This window comes from Canis lupus, chromosome 1 (assembly GCF_003254725.2).
Source record: "Canis lupus dingo isolate Sandy chromosome 1, ASM325472v2, whole genome shotgun sequence".
Lineage (NCBI taxonomy): Eukaryota > Metazoa > Chordata > Mammalia > Carnivora > Canidae > Canis > Canis lupus.
This window is the reverse complement of record NC_064243.1, coordinates 96517033-96538165: the sequence shown is the minus strand read 5'-3', so window position 1 is coordinate 96538165 and position 21133 is coordinate 96517033. Positions and strand designations below refer to the sequence as shown.

The following is a 21133-nucleotide window of genomic DNA, read 5'->3' as shown; positions in this document are numbered from 1 at the left end:
CTTCATTGTATTTTAACTTCTGTTGGCTGTTTTTAAAACCATTTTTTAATATGACAAATGGGTGTGCGTATGCAATATGCATAACAAAGTTTACTATTTTAACCACTAGTCAGTGGTTAAACATTTTAAGGGCCATGCTATTAAGAACAGAACTGATTGCTTTCAGGTATAAAGAGCTCCTGCAAATCAATGACAAGGGAAATAACGGAATTTTAAATATAAGAAAAGATATTCAGCCTAATTCATATTAAGAAGAGAATGCAATGAACCTACCTGGTTTGGAAAGAGAGAGAAAGTATATCACACATTGGGTTGATGATGTGTGGAGGAAAGGTGTTGCCAAGCTTTCCTCCAGATGGGGAAGCTGGAATGGCATCCATCCAGGAAAGGCAAGTAGGAAGAGACTGTCAAGTTCAAAATATACACATTCCTTGACTCAACATTTCCATTTTGAGGAATTCATCCTACTTCTCTACTTGAATATGTGCAAAAATAATCGAGATTTAAGAAGGCAGCGTTCTTTGCCTTTGAGAAAATCGGAGACACCAACGAGGCACTGGTTTAGTAAACAACCGTATGGCCACACAGTAGAATGTTAAGCCAGCCTGGCAACGATGTGGTTGGAATGGGAGGGTATTATGCTGAGTGAAATAAGTCAGTCAGAGAAAGACAAATACCATATGATCTCACTCATATGTGGAATTTAAGAAGAAAAACAGATGGACATATGGGAGGAGGGAAAAAGGGGGAGGGAAACAAACCATAAGAGACTCTAAGTGATAGAGAACAAACTGAGAGTTGACAGAGGGGAGGCGGGTAAGTGGTGGGCATTAAGCAGGCACCTGTTACGATGAGCACTGGGTGCTATATGGAAGCAACAAATCACCAAATTCTACTCCTGAAGCCAATATTTTACTGAATGTTAACTACCTAGAATTTAAATAAAAATTTGAAGGAGAGAAAAAAAGGATATGAAGCCAGCCTTAAAACGAGGCATCTGTTTATTTAATGATGTGCAAGATATTCAAAATATATTTCTGGGAGAGAAATGCAAGGTGCCAAACTGTGTGTATTGTGTTACTGTTTTTTAAAAGAGAGACAGAAACCCACAAGTGCTGTATGGCTGGTCCTGGGGCCCAAAGCTGCAGGTTTCCAGGCCTCATTCTGCTCCCACCACTGACATAATGTCCCAAGGACACAGCAAGGAAAAGTCTCTTTTGGTCAGAATGATGTATTCCTCAGGCCTGCGGGGCCTGGAGGGGTCCCAGTAACCTGCAACACATTCCTGTACTGGAAGGAGAGGGAGCCACAGATGCCGACTGCCTCAGTGATGAAACAGACCTGGGGAAATACTAGGGATGGTCTTTATCTTTTTTTTTAAAAAAGATTTTATTTATTTATTCATAGAGACGCAGGCAGAGATACAGGCAGAGGGAGAAGCAGGCTCCATGCAGGGAGCCTAACGTGGGACTCGATCCCAGGTCTCCAGGATCACAGCCTGGGCTGCAGGCGGCGCTAAACCGCTGCGCCACCTGGGCTGCCCTGGTCTTTATCTTATTCTGGTGCAGATAAAAAATATTAAGATACTCTTCAAGTGTAACAGCAGAGTTTTAAAAACATAGTGGTTAGCTCTTAAATAAAAAATGTTTAAAAGGAATCACAGGGACGCCTGGGTGGCCCAGCCGTTGAGCGTCTGCCTTTGGCTCAGAGAGTGATCCTGGGGTCCTGGGATCAAGTCCGGCATCGGGCTCCCCACAGGGAGCCTGCTTCTCCCTCTGCCTCTGTCTGTACCTCTCTCTGTGTGTCTCTCATGAATAAATAAATAAAATCTTTTTTAAAAATAAAAGGAATAACACTTGGAAAGTTATGACTCTGAATCAGTAAAATGGTATGATTTACCCAATGAGCAATATACACTAATGTTGCCCCAAGGATGGGAAGGGCAGCCTGGACCCTGGGGTGGCCTTTAGCCTACTGGGCTGGGTCAAGGGACCATTCAATTAAATTTCCCAACAGAAGGGAGGGTGACTCCAGTTCGAGGTTTTGCTCCAGGTTACCTGACAGCAAGCTTCAGGACAGGGCTGCAGACTCTCAGAGACACGTTTAACTCCACCAGTCAGACAACGATGCCCCGGGCACCTTCATGCCCAGCGGCTCTGCACCCAGATGACATTGGTAATGAAAGTCCACGCTGCGCTGCTTTTAGCCTGACCCTGGGATTTTAGACCAAGGCAAAATAATCGCATGGATCAAGTATATCTAGTCTAGAGACCCAGATATATTTTAATTATATTATTCTTAGATCATCCATCTTTAGTCTTAAATTTTTCTTTTCCCCCACTCTGGGTGAAAAAGGCAAAAGTTTAACTGAGAAGAAATATTTCGTCCAGATCTCTTGACCTAACATCATACACTCACGTACTGGATGACAATTTCTGTCCAGAAGATGCAGCCTTTACAAGAGACCTGCAGGCTTTGGAAGCAGCCTGACGTGCCTATGTCTGTGCAGCATGTGTGAGCGGAGGCGCAGCCCCGAGTTCCAGCTGGCAGGGTGTGTTCTGGAAGCCTCACCTGCACATTCCAGATGGCTGATAAATCACACAGGTGTTGGCTAATTGGAAAGGTCCAATCTCGGCTAATTGCCTGTAACACTTTGGTAAGAGAAATGCTTTCAGAGGGGAAGGGAAGCATCCACAATCTGATCATCAGAGGCAAATGTGAAAAACAGAGAGATTTTTAATAAAACTGTATATATTGGATCCGGATAAGAAAAGGTCGTTTGCACTTCTGCAAACGAATGGTTTTCTTTGTTATTTGCTTCCATATTCACTAAGGGACCTTAGAATTCCCTTAGAAACTTGCCCTCCACTGGGCACCTGGGGGGTCTGTCGGTGAAGTGTCTGCCTTTGATTCAGATCATGACCCCGGGGTCCTGGGATCCAGTCCCATGCGGGGCTCCCTGCTCGGTGAGGAGCCTGCTTCTCCCTGTCCCTCTGGTCTCCCCTTGGGATTCTCTCTCTCTCAAATAAATAAATATTAAAACTCTCTCTTTCAAATAAATAAAAAAGAAAAGAAAAAAAAGAAACTCATCCTCCACAGACCTTGATAGGCTCATGTCTATTATGATGTAGACTATCTATGGGACGAGGACAAGTCTGTGCACACTCATTTATACCTGGGGATTCAACATAGCCATGTGGCTGGCCTCCGTGGTCCTCCCAGGGTCCCTGGCTCCACAAGCAGGGGGCACGTAAGGATGGGTTGGCGGCCTTCCGATGTCTTTCCTATGTAACTCTTTAAAGCACATACCTCTAAGGGGATTTTTACAACAATGACAATTTAATTCCAAGAAGAAATGAGACAGTATTTAGTTACACACATCAGTTTTTAGTTTTACCAACTAGGACGTTTGCCTGGGGGTGAATCCCTCTGCCTAGTGGACACTGATCTGATTGTTTTCCGGATGCAAGCACATTGATGCAGATGGCAACACGGTCTCTTATTTCTCCCCAGAATGCTCAACAAGTGAAAGACAGTGGACCGAGCCTGCATTCAGCATCATCAGACCCAGATCCCATGAGCCCAGAGGCACCGTACCCCAGATTTGCAGTGGCTCTCACTCCGCGTTTGGCTGAATGTAGCAGGGCCACATGGACGGATGGCAAGGGGGAAGCAACCGAATTATGCTGCTGCTGCAAAATCACTTCATGAGCTACACAACCTGCTCCTAATTTATTTTCCTGTCGCCTGTCCTTGCAGACCAGACGCTCAAAGCTAAAGTTGTTTTTATTAAAGTTAAGGCTTTGTTAGAACACCTGTCGTGGTCAGTGTGGGGCTTTCCCCTTGGGCACGAAGGCTCACCTCCCTCAGAGGGAAGCCTCAGAGTGGCTGTGCCTGCATTTGCAGACTCAGTTTCTCCAGACTCCAAGCCCCCATATAGGATTGAGTCTGCCTGGCTTATTTTGAATGCCCAACGTCAAGTCCGCGTGAAGCCCCGAAGACCCAGTGATGGAGGACCTTGTCTGACTCTTTTTGCCTCAAACACTCTCATGCATCGTTACATGAGTGTGCCTGCTGTGCCCTTAACAACCTCAGCCGGTATTTCCTTGGTTCATCCTCTCAGCTCACAGGTATTGCTCTGCACCTAAGACCCAATTTTTTTTTTTTTTTTTTTTTTTACAAACTATGCCTTTGGGTGTATTCCCCGTTTTCTAATATGCCAGCCTTTTCAAAGTTGAATATGATTGCTAAGAAAATAATATGCTCTAGAAGTTATTTAGTAAAATATTTGATGTTAGCCGAAGTCACTGGTGAGATGTATGCTAGAAAAGCCCTTCTACGTGATGCCCATCATGAGCTGCGATAATGTTCCTGGTTGTTACTTATCACAGACTAGGAAATAGTAGTTCTCAGGAAGAGGGAAATTAAATTACATTATAGACAATGCGCCCAGAAAGCCGTGGATGGGTCCAGCCAAATCCTTTCCTGTTCTAAGGAGGCATTGTCTGGGCCGGGGTGCAGCTGGAAGGTGGCCCAAGTCCAAAGGCAAATGACAATGGTGTCATTTCCACAGAGAATAAAAACTGCTAAAAAAAATATAGAAGAATCAATAGAAGAATAAATAATGTGGGTGAGCAGATAGTTAAAGCAAAGACCTAAAAATGGTCAACTGGCACAAGGAAAGACACTTGACTGTACTCATAGTTCACAAAATACAAATTAAGTCACTTATCAGACATGATCTTTCATTTACAAATGCAGTCAAGATTTGAAAGTCATCTAACTTGTAGCGCTGATGTGGGCTAAGTGACGCATGCCATCGATGGGGCGCAGAAGACGATGCCCCCATCTCATAGGACAACTTGACAGCACATGTACAATTTGAAACAGGTGTCATTTGATGCAGCATTTCTGTTTATGATCATGTGACACACTCAGCACCAGTGTGCAAGAGTGTGTACTCCTTGTTCACGGGAATAAGATACCGGAAGTAAGCATCCTGTGTATCGACAAAGGTTTTGTTGAATAAGTGATGGCATGTCCCCCGGTTGGGGGGCGGGGATATAATTCTCCATCTAACCGCAAAACACACCACAGGCCCAGACACTGCTGGTCCCCTCTCCCTCCACCTTGTACCCAAGTCTGGTCTGCAGACAGCTTGCTGGGTCTATCCTGTGGCCTAGAATTGTGTGGCCTGACCCCGAAACACAATCCACCCTTACTGGGCTGACAAAGCTAAGGTTCACCGCTATGTGTTGGTTCCAGATGGAAGTACCTTTCCCAAGGTAAGATGTCACCTGGGCAAATGCTTTGCTAGGCAGGTACCCGGCTACTCTTACTGACACCTAGACCTGTCCATGCCATTATAATTGCAACAAAAGGGGTGACTGGATGTCTCAGTGGTTGAGCATCTGCTTTCGGCTCAAGGCATGATTCCGGGATCTTGGGATCCCACATCCGGCCCCCTGCAGGGAACCTCCTTCTCCCTCTGCCTATGTCTCTGCCTCTCTCTCTCTCTCTGTGTCTCATGAATAAATTTAAAAAATATTTTTAAAAGACCCCAAATTGCAATCAAAGCTCACCCCTCTTTTCTTGGATGCAGGTGGTCCACAAGACAATACCCCTCCAGCTTTCCCATCAGCCTATGGAGAGCCTTCTGCTCATTTGGGGTATCACACATCCCGTTTCCCCTGCCCCAGACACAAGCTCTTTGCCTCCTGACTGTCTCATACACAGAGTGTAATGAGGTTCTGAGTCCTGTGGGGCCGGTGCAGTGGCCTCTCTCTCACCTGAAGGCGGCTGCCCCCTCCCTCCTGCCCCTGCCTCGGACCCTGCTCCCGGGCTGCCTGTGGCCGCTGTTCTTTCCAAAGGAACAGTCATGATTACGGGGCAGCACCCTGTCGCTGGCTGAGCTAGACCCATACCCTTTGTTCCTAATGCTATAATGCTATAGAGGCCAATCTGCCCTCAGGGTGAGGTCGGGGACACGGTGCAGAGCCTGGCTCAGAGGCCCAGGCTGCAGCGGGCACACTTCTGGAGTGGGGGAAACACGCTCCCAGGCCCAGGATCCTTCTGGCTTTGGGTCACTGGCAGGAGCCCAGGCCTGCACCTCTCCCTCTCCTGACGTTTCTCCTACAGAACTTCTACCCCCTTCTTTCCTCTCCCATCGCTTCCCAGGTTTTGAAGAGGATACAAAGCACCTGTCACACAGAACGTGTATAATATTAATTCCCCAGTGAGTTGTATTTTTACACTTAAAAAATTTTATTTATTTATTCATGAGAGACAGAGAGACTGGCAGAGACACAAGCAGAGGGAGAAGCAGGTTCCTCCAGGGAGCCCTACACTATTTTCAAAGTAGGTAAAGCCAGTTGTATGCTGCTCCACGCGGATACTCCTATAGGAAAAAACAAGACCATAAACCATGAGTATGGACTTGGACTTGACTCCTAGTTTTGGAAAAACTTACCTTAAATTCCAGCTCCCGAAACAATAGGTAGCCAGGGGCGGGGGAAGGAGATCCCCTGCTCTTGGTTTCCTGGGGTTGGCTGGGGACTTCTCTGGTCCTGTGAAGATGGGCATCTGGCACAGGTGAGGCGGGTGGGACAGGTGGTCTTGGCCAGGGTTGTTGCACGAGCCCAGGTCTGCTCTGCACAGTTGCGTGTCATGTGCATGGAGCTTACGGTGTTGATGACGGGGTTGGGTGTCCTGGGGGCCTCGAAGGAAGCTGCCAGGAATGTGGCTGCCCCTGTGCACAGGGCCTAAACCACAAATAACTTCTCTGAGTATCTGGTATGTGCAAGAAGGACCTGACACCTCTTCTGTGTTCATGTTTTTGGAGTTATTTTATTTTGGCTTAGTGAACGAAGCTGCTGCTTAATGTAAAACACCTTTGGGTTGTCAAGTACATGGTGTGCTCATCTTCTGTTAAGTAAATGATATTCGGAAAAATGAACTTCCCGTGCTTTTTTATGTGAGAAAAACCGATCTGGCTCTGGACCTCTCTCCGTGTCTCCTGCTGTCATCCCGCCAGCCATCCTGCACGTCCCATGGTGCTCACACAGGCTTCGCAGGTCACTCCACCTGCCGCCCGAAGCACGCTTCCCACACAGTGCCTGGTGCTCTTCACGTATGGATGCCAAGAAAGTCCCAGCCCATCCTGCTTCATCGGGGAGCCTCCCTCACTATTTTGTCAGAAGGGAGCTTCCCTTGCCTGGTCTCATCCAAACCAATTTCACATCGACAAACATGCCCCATTTCTTGCAATACGTGATGTGTGTTCCTCGTGCTGTTAGAGGGTCTGGGGAAGTGCATTTTGCTCAACGTACTCACCCCACGTAGCACAGAACGTGAGAACACGGATGGGGATGACGGCTGGCAATGGAGGAACGCTCACCTTAGTAACCTCTAGGGAGGCCCCTCAAGTTCAAAACGGAAGTGTCTGTTATTTTACCCAACAGCCAGAAACTAGACGGTCACCCTTGTCGGGTTGCTGAGCACATACGTCATGAGGTCTGTAGTGAACTGGAAGGGAAGCCAAGAGCGGCATCGACACTTAGCTCAGAGGTTTACAAACTTAAGTGCAGCCTGGAACCAGCCCCTCCTGCAGGCGCCTGCCCAGGGGTCTGCTCAGGGCGCATCAGGGCTAGAATCCTGGGAATTTGCATGTGAATGAGTTTCTCTGTGGATTCTGATGGCAGTCAAAGCTGAAACAGGCCCTGAGAGGCTCCACTCCATCCTGTGGCTCTTTCTGCTGGGACAGGCTGCTGTCCTGCTGGGGGAAGGAGGGTTTCTGTGGGCCAGAACCGGGCCAGTTCTTTGTACTAGCGATGCACCCCTCAGGCCCCAGGCAGGAGCGCTCAGGCTCCCCCAACCAAGCCACTGGCACACAGGTCCTCAGAGAGAGGCGGGGCTGAACCGAGTTCGAGCTTGGAGCTCACCTTGTCAGTTGTCCCGTGTCCCCGTTTTTTCCTCCGTCTCCCATCTCCTAAAACAGAGCCCCTGCCTCCCCAGCCCTGTCATAGCTCTCGAGCGCTTTCTGACTCCTGACTTTGTCGTGTTGGGAGCCGGGCCGCCCCTGCATCTAGATCCACCCCGTCTGGCCGCCCTCACTGGCCTCCCCAGACACCCAGACCTAGGACCCGTGGATTCGTCCTCAGGGCCAGCCTGGCCCCCTCCCGGTGCAGACACAGCCGCCTACAGCGGGTTGTGCGCAGTCAACAACCCCTGCGACCCTGCCGCCCCCACACGGGCCTGCTCTGGACTCAGGTTGTCCTGACCAGGTTTCTGGAACTTTACAATGGCAAAATAGATATGCAGATAACCTGGAGCCCAGCCGCACTTGCAGAACCTCTGGGGAAATGCTCGTTACGTAAATGACCAAGGTACGGTCTCAACCCAGAGGAAACGCTGATCACGGTGGGTCTCCGGGGACGCTCCTTAGCAGAAGCTGGGCTCTGGGGAAGCCTGAAAGCAAATGCATGTCCGCCGTCCCCGGGGGTGAGGGGGTGGGAGTGGGGTGGGGAAGGTACTCTAACTAGACATGCACAGAGAGGCCCTGAGGAGCGTGGTTGGTTTCATCTAATGAACAGATGAAGAGTAGCAGTTTCCAAGGGCAGGATGGGCAGCAGGAGGTGTGGTTCTGTTGATATTTATCCTTTTTTTTTTTTTTTTTTTTCCTGTGGAACCGGCTGTGCTTTGTTTCTTTTCCGGTCCTTTTAGACTTTTTCTCAAATCAGCTGGCCAGCAACACAGCCGTGCTGCAGGCGGTGTAGACCCGGGGTGCCCAGAGCTCAGTGCATCTACAGCAGCCTGGGAAACTCCTTCAGAACCGTTGGGCCAGCTCCTCCTTTCACCTTGCACCTACACGGAAGCCGTGTCCTGCTAAACCAGAGAAGGAACGAGGCAGCCACAGGCTTTCATGCAAAGAAGTTGGTGTGACACGATGAACTGCTCTCACTAACCCAGACACAGCATGAAACGTAACCGTGTCTAATATATTTAAACAAAATAAACAAGCGCATTCCGACCACCTAGGATGGGCAATGCAGATCCACCCGCAGACCAGTTTCTCCTGTGTCTTCTGAACAGTGTAGCATATTTAAGTGGCCCACAGGGGACAAGGAATAGCTACAGTTTCCTGTTTGGCTCAGAGTTACACCTCTTTCCAAAAAAATGCTAGTGCACCCGGCTTCTCCGGCTTCCTCATATTTCAGGGCACCCGCCTCGCTCCTCTTATTAAAAACGTTTTCAGGTCCAACTAAACATTCCCCTTTGTTGACTGTTCCTTTTCTTTTATAGCAGCTGGCGTGCACACACATCGCCCATTTCTTGCCACGCGCCCCGTCATCCAAATGTGCAATTTGTGAACAGGGGCTTTATGAAATCCGAGGGCTGATCGGCAACGAGAACTGCTGGAAATCAAAGAAGAAAAGTCTCGCTGGGCGTGCTGCTATATTACGGGAATGAGAGGCAGGACTTTTCAGTCCTTACGGAAATGAAAGAATTGTCCTTTGTATGACTCCTGGGGGCTGCTCATGGGGGCCGTCCCCTGCCCGGGACGTGGGGGGATATGGGGGTAGGAGGACAGCTGGAGTGGGACCCTTGCCCAAAGCTGATGTCCTTTTTACACATTTGGTTTTTCTTCCACTCTTTTAAATGGCCCATTGTAGAAATGATACACCAACATTCCAAGGAAACTCCTTTAAGAGGGAATTACTTCACTTTGATTTTCTTTTTTTTTTTTTTTTTCACTTTGATTTTCTAACCATGCAAGCAAAACGTTCCGTGTTTATGCTGTTGGTGAATAAAGTGGAATGAGTATGGAGAGAAAGCTTTTCAGGATACACTGAGCAGAATGATTTGTAAACAAAAGAAAGCATTTTTAATTAGGAAATACTTGTGTACGTAAGAGACAGGAGGTAGGGACGCCTGGGCGGCTCAGTGGCTGAGCATCTGCCTTTGGCTCAGGGCGTGATCCCGGGTCCTGGGACCGAGCCCCACATTGGGTTCCCTGCAGGGAGCCTGCTTCCCCCTCTGCCTGTGTCTCTGACTCTCTCTGTGTGTCTCTCATGAAAAATAAAATCTTAAAAAGAAAAAAAGAAAGAAAAAAGAAACAGAAGGTACTTGTGAAGTGTTCACTCCTCCCCATCTGGAGCACCTGAACAACAGGAACATGGTCCCCACAGGGAAGTTGTCTCCACAGAACCAGATAAACTAATCAAATCTATAGCTTTTCAGTTAAAATAAAATCTGTTGTCCAGGAATAATGCAGAAGGGTTTAAGATTCACATGTTTTTCATACACCAGAGAACATCAGATGTCAAACCCTGTGCTCCTAATGTGGGCACCAGCCCACCACCACCGAGGAGAGGGCGGGTGTCACCCTGCAGCCTTTGCCTAGCTGTCCAGCAGGTGCCCTGTCCTGAGCCAGCGGTCTGTGCCTGGTTCCTGGCACTCGGCCCTGCCCGAGAGCAGAGAATGGAAACAGCATCAGAGGGCCTGTGAGGTGCTTCAAAAGACCTGCTCTTTACCCTGGTGGTACAGAGAGGACACCCCATTTCAAGACTGGAATGGAGCCCAAAAAAAGTGGTAAAGAAAAAGTGGTAAAAAAAAAATAAATCCCAAGACTGAAAATCTGTTTATAAATGGGACCACATCATCATGAAGAAGGCAGCAGGATGTAGGAGGCAGGAGTGTAAACATGGAACAACAGGCACATCCACCACCCTCGCGAATGCATGTCACGCACCCTCCAAGCTCACAGCTCGCAGAGCCACCTGGGTCCTGGGCCAGGGATGCAGACAGGTGAGGGCTGAGCTTCCTCCAGGCTCCCCTCCTCCTTGCCCACCTGCTGGGAACGGGGACAGCTGCCACGGTGGCACTGGCACCGAGCATCACTTCCTGGAGCTTCTCTGAACCCCTGAAGTACAGGGACTTTCCTTCTACCAGACCAAGCTTTGCTTTTCTTTGCCTTACTTTTTAGATCACTTACTTTTTCTGCAAAAGCCAATGGGCTCTTGTATAGCCACCCTGCCCTCCATGCTCACACCCGACAGACACAATCCCATCAACGAAAACCTGGGGGAGTTTGAACATGCCACGAGCACCATGGTTTAGCATCACAAGTCCTGGAAGACTTCAAGCTGTTTATCAGAATATTGTTGGGGGATATTACTATTTTATGATGTGTGTGGCAATCTTCTGAAGGTAGACAGTGTGTCTTTTTTTTTTTAAGACATTATTTATTTCTTCATGAGAGACACAGAGAGGCAGAGACACAGGCAGAGGGAGAAGCAGGCTCCCTGCAGGGAGCCCGACGTGGGACTTGATCCCAGGACCCGGAGGTCACAACCTGAGTCAAAGGCAGAAGCTCAACCACTGAGCCCCCCAGATGTCCCCAAACAGTATGTGTTGATCAGAATTTCCTTGGGCTGTGTATCATTTTACTAATATATCTAAAATTCCCCTTTAACATTTTCCCTTGGAGATGAGGAAGGAAAGGCCAGATGGAGTTAGATAATAAAAGTCCTCTCATGGCCCCTCTAATAAGTGTATCTTGCTGTCGAAGAGATTTCCATGTGTTTCTAGCAGGTGGGTCCTGGTCAGAAAGACGCTGCGGGCCACCGGGGAGCAGATCCTGCCCAGTCTCACTGGCTCCTCTCCACCGGGCAGCTTCTGAGGACTTCACAGCAAACATCTGTACCCGACTCCTCACCCGGCACCTGCTTCCTGGTCCAGGAAATCACATCACTGTCTGCACTGCCTTCCAAGCAATAAGCCCGAAGTCAGGTCACCCCTGACCCTGCATTGGCATCTGTCCTAATATTTATTAAGACAGGCAGCCTCGCTGGCCGCTTCCTCTGTGCAGGGCTGCATCACGGCTTCGGGGAGCCCAAGGCACGGCTGCCTTTGAAGCCTCCTCCCCCGTGAAAAACAAGGATAGAAAACACATTAGAGAATCATGACTCTGTCAGTATAAAGGCAGAGATTCTCTGGTTATGTTTATTCTATGTTTACCCTTATCTTCATCTTCTTCATATGTTTGGAGGAATTAAAATGGAAACATATTCCTGGGTCCCTGAAATTATTACAGACCCCAGGCCCCGTGCTGCTCGGGTTTGAGGGATCAGAGGTCTGCTTTCTCTTCTCTCTGCACCTGCTTCCTCTCTGCCTGGTCTTGTCCTTTGTCGCCTCCCTTTTTGTTCAAACATCTTGCTCTTTAATGCACAAGGGGTGTGGTCCGGTCAGAAGGCCCAATGCCTACGTTCAAGGGTTAGCTGTTTTCCAAGGGTGCACACGCACGCATGGAGTGCTGGGTTGCTTGCACAGCTCTCTGTGGTGTCAGGCGATGCTGATCCAGCAGGGGGGCCCCGTGCTCCATTTACCACCAGGCAACCTGTTCTTGCTACTCCTCCTTCAAGGCAATTCATCCCCAAACTTCCTCCTCCAGATGCCCTGGGCTGGAGCCATTTCGGGCTCCCTGCTGGTGCCCAACGGCCTGTGCACATTCTCTGCCAGGGGCTGCGAGCTCTCACACTTACCCCATAGTCATGGACACCTCTTTCCATTGGAGACATTGATCTAATTCCTTGTAGCTGGTTCATGGTCCTGTTTCTATCTCCTGGATTTCTCTCCAGTCTCCTACCACTTTACACCTGCCTGTACATCTATGAACCCTACCTCTGAGGGGTACATCAAGGGCAAACAACATGTCAAATTCAATGCAATATTGCCAGCTCTTTGTTTTTATTTTATTTTATTTTACTTTTTGAATAGAAGAATATTCTCTATTTATGAAAAGAATGAAGCATTCTTTTCATAAAATTCTTTCCCAAGAATTTTAGGAGTGTGCTGTAAGGATGGAGTAATCAGACAGTGGAAATCTAGTAAAAAGATTCCTTCTTTCTTTCTTTCTTTCTTTCTTTCTTTCTTTCTTCTTTCTTTCTTTTCTCTTTCTTTCTTAGATCTGTGTTTTTTTGTTAGGAGCTTAGAATTTAAACTGCTACTGATTATCAACCACTTTTACTTAAAAACAAAACAAAACCCTGAAATACACATTTAACATCTGTAAATAATTCAGTCCTGCTTTAAATCTGAAAAAAAAAAAGTATTGTCTAATTACATCAATTTCAGATATTTGGTATAATCAGTGTTCTTATTAACTTCTCACACTCAACAGTCACCGATTTCTCTTAAAGAAGTTACAGGCATCATTCAAAGTAGGACAAGTTCATTTTACAAAGTTAATTTGCAGAGAGCCCTTGTATGTTAACCCAAGGCCACTTTAGGAGACAGATTTTGCCACTTTGGGTATTTTTACTCTATTTTCTCACTTCAGAATTAGTAAAATCTGATGGGTTCGCTGTACCTCAGGTTCATGAACAGGAAGTTTCGCTTCCTAATTCGAGCTCATCCCCCCAGGGTTGGGACTGGGAAAGGGGACTTTCATTATGAGTTCTGCACAAATCACATTTGCTAATACTTTATTTAACAGCTACGCTGGCGTACAATTGGCATGCAATAGGGTGTGTGTGTTGGAAGAGCTTAATTTGATGAGCTTTGACGTATGTATGCACCTGGGAAAACATTATCACAATCAAGATAACAAAGACATGCATCCCCCCCCAAAGTTCCCTGCTGCTGCTTCTTCATAATCCCCCCACCCAACCTCTGGCCACCACTCACAGGCCGTTGTCACCTCACCTCACCTCTCGTGCATTCACTGGGATCTCCTGTACATGGAGCCATGTGCCATGTCCAATTGTTTTGGTGACTGCCTTCCCTCTGCACGTCCTGAGATTCCTTTATGTGGAAATTGGTAATGTTAGCCCTCTAACTTTATTTTTTTGCAAAAATTGTTTTGTTTATTCTCTGCCTTTTCCATTTTCCTCTGGATTTTAGAACCAGGAGGCCAATTTCTCTAGAAAGCTCCCTGGGCTCTTACTAGGGATGGTGTTGGATATAGGATTATAATAGGAGAGAATGAACACATGAACAATATTGGCTCTTCTCACCTGTGAGCATGTGTATCTCCTCATTCATTCATGTCATCATGTCCTTCACCAAACATTTGTCATCTATAGTGTGATGAAGGCTTTTTCCTTTTGTCAAATTTATCCCCAGTTATTTTGGTATTTTATTTTTTATGCCACTGTTGGTGATTGTATCTTTTTGTTATTTTTTACACATTTAAGTTTCCAATTGTTCCTTATCAGTTTATAGAAATAAATTTTTTTTTCTGTATCTTGATCTGGGGTCCTACAACCTTGCTAAAATAAGTTATCAGTTCTGGAAGCTTGATTGTTGATCCATTGTATTTTCTACTTGGATGTCCATGATCCCACCAACCTTATTTGTAATAACTAAAAGTTGAAATAATCTGGATGTCTTTTAGTGGGTGAGAAGTGCACCTGTGATATATGCATGTCACAGAATATTAATAGGCAATCAGAAGGAAAGGATTATTATTATTTTTATAAGGACTTTATTTATTTATTCATGAGAGACACAGAGAAAGAGGCAGAGACATAAGCAGAGAGAGAAGGAGGCTCCCTGTGGGGAGTCCCATGTGGGACTCAATCCTGGGATTCCAGGATGACTCCTTGAGCCAAAGGCAGACACTTAACCACTGAGCCACCCAGGTGCCCCAGAAGGAAAGGATTACTGATAGACACAACAACCTGGGTGAGTCATCAGTAAGTTACCTAAGTGGAAAAAGCCAACCCCAAAGGTTACATATTGTGTGATTCTAGAATGTTGTAGAACACTCTGAAATGAGAAAAATACAGAAATGGAGAACAGATTAGTGGTTGCCAACGGCCGGAGGCAAGTGGGTTTGGCTATAAAATGGCAACATGGAGAGTCCTTGTGGTGATGGAAACATTCTATATCTTGACCATATCAAGGCTAATAATCTGATTTGATATTATTGTACTATACTTCTGGAAGATGTTATAATTTACTGTATAAACAAGAGTTTATTTTTGAACTCTCTCTTTTGCTCTGTTGATTTCCATGTCATTCTTCATGCCAGAACCACACTATCCTGATCACTGCCGATTGGTAGTATGTTCCGGATTCAAGAACTATGAGGTTTCCAATATGGTTCTTCTTTTTCAAGATTGTTTGGCTATTCACGATCCCTTGAGATTCTTTATAAATGGTAGGATGTTTGCTTTCATTTTAATGTTGCTGAATCCGTTTGTTGGTTCTACCAGATTTTTTCTTTTGAAATTTTAGAATTTTCCAAATACGAGACAGTCACCAATAAATGGGGATAATTTTGCTTCTTACTTTCCAACTTGGATGCTTTTTATTTCTTTTTCTTGATTAACTGCTGTGGCTAGGACTTCTAATACTGTGTTGAATTGAAGCGGTGAGAGGGAGCATCTTGACTTATTCCTGATCTTAGAGGAAAGCTCTCAGGCTTTCACCATTGAGTGAGATGATAGCAGTGGGCTTTTCATATATGGCTTTTTTAATGTGTGGTTTCTATTCCTAGTCCTTGAGTGTTTTTTTTTTTAAAGATTTTATTTATTTATTCATGATAGTCACAGAGAGAGAGAGAGAGGCAGAGACACAGGCAGAGGGAGAAGCAGGCTCCATGCACCGGGAGCCCAATGTGGGATTCGATCCCGGGTCCCCAGGATCGCGCCCTGGGCCAAAGGCAGGTGCGAAACCGCTGCGCCACCCAGGGATCCCTCCTTGAGTGTTTTTTGATGAAAGGATGTTGAGATATTTCTAGTGCTTTTCCCTATATCAGTTGATCCTACGGTTTTTGTCTTCCATTCTGTTGATCTGGTGTATAACATTGATTGGTTTTTATATTTTGGACCATCTTTGCATCATAGGAATAGACCCTATTGATCCTAGTCTGTCATTCCTTTTATCTGTTGTTGAATTCAATTTGCTGTATTTTGTTGAGGATTTGTGCATTTTAATCTATCAGGGAAATTGGTCTGTAGTTCTTTTTTCTTTTGGTGTCTTTTTCTGGCTTTGGTACACGGTAATGCTGGCCTGAGTTTATTTTAGTTAAGGTTTGTCAAATTTCTTGGTTTGTCTGTGCATTTCATTCCTTGAATTTCAGAAACTATTGGCCATTATTTCTTCAGACAGACTTTCTTCATCTTTTCCCTTTCTCTTCTCCTTTTGGGACTCCCATAATGGACACTCTGGTCCTTTTGGGAAGGCTCCATAAGTCTCCTCTCTTCATTCAATTTTTTATTCCTTAGATTTTATTATTTCAAATAACCTGTGTTCAAGTCTTCTTCTTCTTCTTCTTCTTCTTCTTCTTCTTCTTCTTCTTCTTCTTCTTCTTCTTCTTCTTCTTCTTCTTTCTTCTTCTTCTTCTTCTTCTTCTTCTTCTTCTTCTTCTTCTTCTTCTTCTTCTTCTTTTAAAGATTTTATTTGTTTGAGAGAGAGTGAGAGAGAGAGAGAGAGACCATGAGCCGGGGGAGGGGCAGGAGCAGAGGGAAAACCAGACTCCTTGCTGAGCAGGGAGCCCAATGTGGGGCTCGATCCCAGGACCCTGGGATCATGACTTGAGCTGAAGGCAGATGCTTCACCAACTGAGCCAAACAGGGGCCCCTGATTCTTCCTTCTGATTAAGTTTGCTGATGAATCTCTCTGGTGAATTTTCCAATTCAATTACTGTATTCTCAGTTCTTGAGTTTCTATGTGGTTCTTTTTAATAGTCTGTATCTTTTTGTTGGAATCTTCACTTGGTTCACGAATCATTTGCCTGATTGCATTTATTGTCTGTGTTTAATCTTAGCTCATTGATCTTCCTTAAGATACATATGCTGATTTTTTAAAAATATTTTATTTATTTATTTGAGAGAGAGAGAGAGAGGCAGAGACACAGAGGGAGAAGCAGGCTCCATGCTGGGAGCCCAATGTGAGACTCGATCCCGGAACCCTGGGATCACGCCCTGGGCCAAAGGCAGGCGCTAAACTGCTGAGCCACCCAGGGATCCCCATTTGTTGAATTTTTTTATCAAGTAATTGTCATATCTCCATTTCCTTAAAAACCAGTTTCTGGAGACTATTTTTTTCCTTTATTTGGACCATATTTTTTGTGTTTGTTTGTATGCCTTATGATCTTCTGTCGAGATTTGGGCATTTGAGAAAAACAGCCACCTCTCCCTGTCCTTACAGACTGGCTCCATACAGTGGGGAGATCCCCACCAATCAGCATGGGCTCTGTAAGGTGTTCTGGGGTGGGGTCCTATCTTGGTTAAGGCACAGAAGCTCAGGGAAAGCGGTTCTCCTGGTCCTCAAGATCCCATTATCTCTTGCTCCACCTGGTGTCTGTCTGTGATACCGCAGAGTCCTTGGTGCTTTGTCCTCAGAGATGCCCCACCTGGCATTTGAATGACACCTCTGTTCCCTCTGGCACCGCAAGTTCAGGGAGATGGAGACCAGTTCCTGTGCCAGGGCCCAGATATCCCAAACACTGATGCACAATTTTTTCTATCTTCATCCGGAGAGAGAGCCAGGCGTTGAGAGCTTTCTCCCAACCAGGCTGCATGATCCTGGGAAGAAGGAGAGACCAGGGCAGTTCAATAAATGGACTTTCTCACCTAATTCATTGCTTTGTGCTCACCTGGGGTGCTCGGCCGCTTGCCTGAAGCTCTCACAAAGGACATTCAGTCCATATATTGCCTTTAAGCTGCTATCTTTACAGAAGAATAAGGGCTGGGGTCTTCCTACCCGGCCATCTTGCTGATGTCAACCTACACTGTTTTATTTGATTAATGTTTATATTCCTTTTTATTTCTTATGACTGCTCCTAATGAGACTTGGTTTTGCTATATTATTTTATGAATTCTGATAAATTTATATTCTTTTTAAAATTACACTGTGTATATTTCATTTTCTACATTTAGGAAAGCTTTTCTTCTGATTAATTTCTCTACCTTATGCATTCCCTCTAACAGGTGCCTTGTTATTTTTCCAATAACTTCAAGAGCTTATAAATATCTAAAGTTTCACCCTGAATGAAAGGATTCCTTCATTAAGCTCCTACCTCTCTCTTTTCTCTCCTACTACTCACCAGACTATGAAATTGCTATTTTTCAATATTTTAGTTCTAGGTGTATTTTTTTGTTGTAAGGTGATCTTGCCATTTTAGAACAGTCACCTACAAATCTGTTTGATTATAAATAACTATTAATTAAAAATCACATTCATTAATTTATAGAATATGTTAATGCTTTTTATATACACACTGTATAGAAAAAAATCTGCAAAATAGTGGAACTAAAATCAGATTATAACTATGAATTAAATGTTTTTCTTTCTAAACTCAGTGGCTTCTTTCCTGCCACCTTAGGATGCATACAGTTCACTTTGCAAAGCCCAGTCAACTTCCTAGGTTACTTATGTATCATTTTCTTAATTATGTGATTCCTATCTCATTGTTTGAGAACATATTCATCTTTTCCTGAAATATTTCCCTTCAAAGATGTTTCCAATGACAGTTTCAAACACAGGTTCCTGTATCTTTCAGTCTCCATAACTGAAAATGTTTTATTCTATGCCTGCATTTAGCTGGTAGCTTAACTAGATAATAAATTATATAATAAATCATATAGCATATTGCTGTTTAGAATTCTGATGTCAACCTGAATTTTCTATTTTTTTCCTTTTCCTTTCTTCCTTTCACAAGAAGCTTTCTGAATTCTTTCTATAGTTGTACTTTTAAAATTTCTTGTTCTGTGTGTAATTTTTTAAAATCATTATGATTATTTTTAAAATAAGTTTTATAAAAAGAGAAAAGATATGCCACTGCAAGGACAAAATGCTAATTTTCTGATAGAAAAGTGAGTAAAGAATATAAATAGACAATTCTCAGAAGAGTAACAGCAAACGTCTAAGGCAGTTGAAAATACATTTTAACTCATCTGTAATTAGCAAAATGAAAATTAAAATAGATAAAACTTTCTTCTTCATCATAATGGCAAGAATCTTTTTTTAAAAGATTTTATTTATTTATTCATGAGAGACACACTGAGAGAGAGGCAGAGACACAAGCAAAGGGAGAAGCAGGCTCCCTGCAAGGAGCCCAATGTGGGACTCGATCCTGGGACTCCAGGATCACACCCTGAGCCAAAGGCAGATGCTCAGTCATTGAGCCACCCAGGTGCCCCTGTTCCAGCATTTTAGATACTGCTTTCTTGAATACATTAATCATATTTCTTAAGTGTCTTCCAACTTCTATAGCTAATAATTCTCCATCTCTTCATGTGCCTCAACTTCTGCTTTTTTTTTTTTTTATCAAAAGAGATGCTGTCATTTCAGACAGATGCTGTCATTTTGTTAGTGTCACCTGGTAAGGTCGGCCCCCATGTTTCTTCACCTCCACTGCATACCTTGGGCCTGGTGTACATTCCAGCCCACTCTCTGGGGTCTGGGAGGTGTCCATTTACAGATACTTTTTGGGGGAAAAAATGTAGGAATTTGGTACTAGCTGGGCTGCTCCTGATGCTCTGATCTTGAGATCACAGGCAGTACCCTGTGTGCCTCGCTCAAGCCTCCTGTGCTCCTGGTTCTGTCTCTAGGGAGCTCCTTGGTGGCACCTGCTGTTTCTAGGGCATAATCACCACCAGGGATTCTGTACCTCCCCTTGGTTCTGCGTGGTGCAGATTCCATGACTAGAGAGAGTTTGGTGGGAGCAGTTGGATCGTGGCTTTGGGCCAACAGCAGTTCAGCTTCCTGAGAGAGTGGGTGTGGAGATGGGGAACTCACATTCCTGTACCACCCTCCAGGCTTCCCTCCGAGGAGGAGGAGCCCCCACAGTGCCTTGGTTGGGGCTGGTGATGTGAGGTTTTCTTTTCTTTCTTTTCTTTTCTTTTCTTTCTTTTCTTTTCTTTTCTTTTCTTTTCTTTTCTTTTCTTTTCTTTCTTTTCTTTTCTTTTTTTCTTTTCTTTTCTTTTTTCTTTTCTTCTTTTCTTTTCTTTTCTTTTTTCTTTTCTTTTCTTTTTTCTTTTCTTTTCTTTTTTTCTTTTCTTTCTTTTCTTTCCTTTCCTTTTCTTTTTCTTTCCTTTCCTTTTCTTTTTTTTATATTTTTAAAATTTAAATTCAATTTGCCAGCATATATGCTATCAAGTGCCCTGGTCAGTGCCCATCACCCAGTCACCCCATCCCCCCTCCCACCTCCCCTTCTGTAACCCTCTATTTGTTTCCCAGAGTTAGGAGACTCTCATGGTTTGTCTCCCTCTCTGATTTTTCATTTCCACGTCAACCACAGCCTGTGTTTGTCATCCTCACCTCACGGCCACCCATTTTGGTCTGTGCATCTCAGTTGGCTGCAGACGACAACCTCTTCCAAGAGACCCCAACCATTCCCAAGAGCCCCCTTCATCTCTCGGTGAGACTCCAGTTTGTCTCCCCGGGTGGAGAAATACTGACATTTTAGTTCATGGACGTGCTTGGTCCCAGCCGGCGCCCACCCCCCAGCTTATTTGCCAGTGTTGTAAATCTTAATTTCTTCTGCGTCTTCACACACATTTTATTTTTATTTTTTTTTGGAAGGTAAAACAGCTTTATTTATAATTTCTGAATCACGAGCTAAATGTTATAGAAATTTTTTAAAGTACAAAGTGAGACTGTAAACTCTTTCTCTTCCTAAGTAAAAGCAGCATACACACACGTTTTAGAGGAGAGGTGGACGCCCTGCATTGGGGGCTGCTAGCTGGGACACAGGTTAGAGCAGAACTAACTTTCTGCCCAGGTACATCCCTATCACCCTCCGCTGAGTCTCTTCACACATCAAATGCCATTGTCAGCAGTCAGTGGAACAAAATAGGAACAAAGGCGCCACAAGAAGCTGACGCGGGAACAGAATGGGGAAGCAATCAAAGCGGTCCTGGGGTGAATGTTGGAATAATAAGGACAGGGCAGGAGTCAGCCAAGTGCCCATCTGTTTGGCACATTTCCCTAATTTTCGGTATTTCCTAAGGCCAAGTGTGAACCGGTGTGCCATGTTTTTAACAACTAAATGGCATGGAGGTGCTCAGGATTGTGATCCACCGTGTTGGTGGTGCATCAGCAGCAAATGCTTTTGGGGGATCAGTGCCAACATTACCTACGAGCACAGGCGAGGACACGGCCATCCTCCGAGATCGGAGCC

The 21133-nt window shown here is 45.2% G+C and overlaps 1 long non-coding RNA gene across 1 annotated transcript in view; it reads left to right on the top strand.

Annotated features, from left to right (window-relative positions):
• Positions 1-5338, top strand: part of LOC112643863 (uncharacterized) — a 29363-nt gene extending 24025 nt beyond the window's left edge. Inside the window, exon 4 of the long non-coding RNA XR_004811182.2 lies at positions 3514-5338. This is a non-coding gene — a long non-coding RNA (uncharacterized LOC112643863). The remainder of the gene's footprint in view (positions 1-3513) is intronic.
• Positions 5339-21133: the final 15795 nt, after the last annotated feature.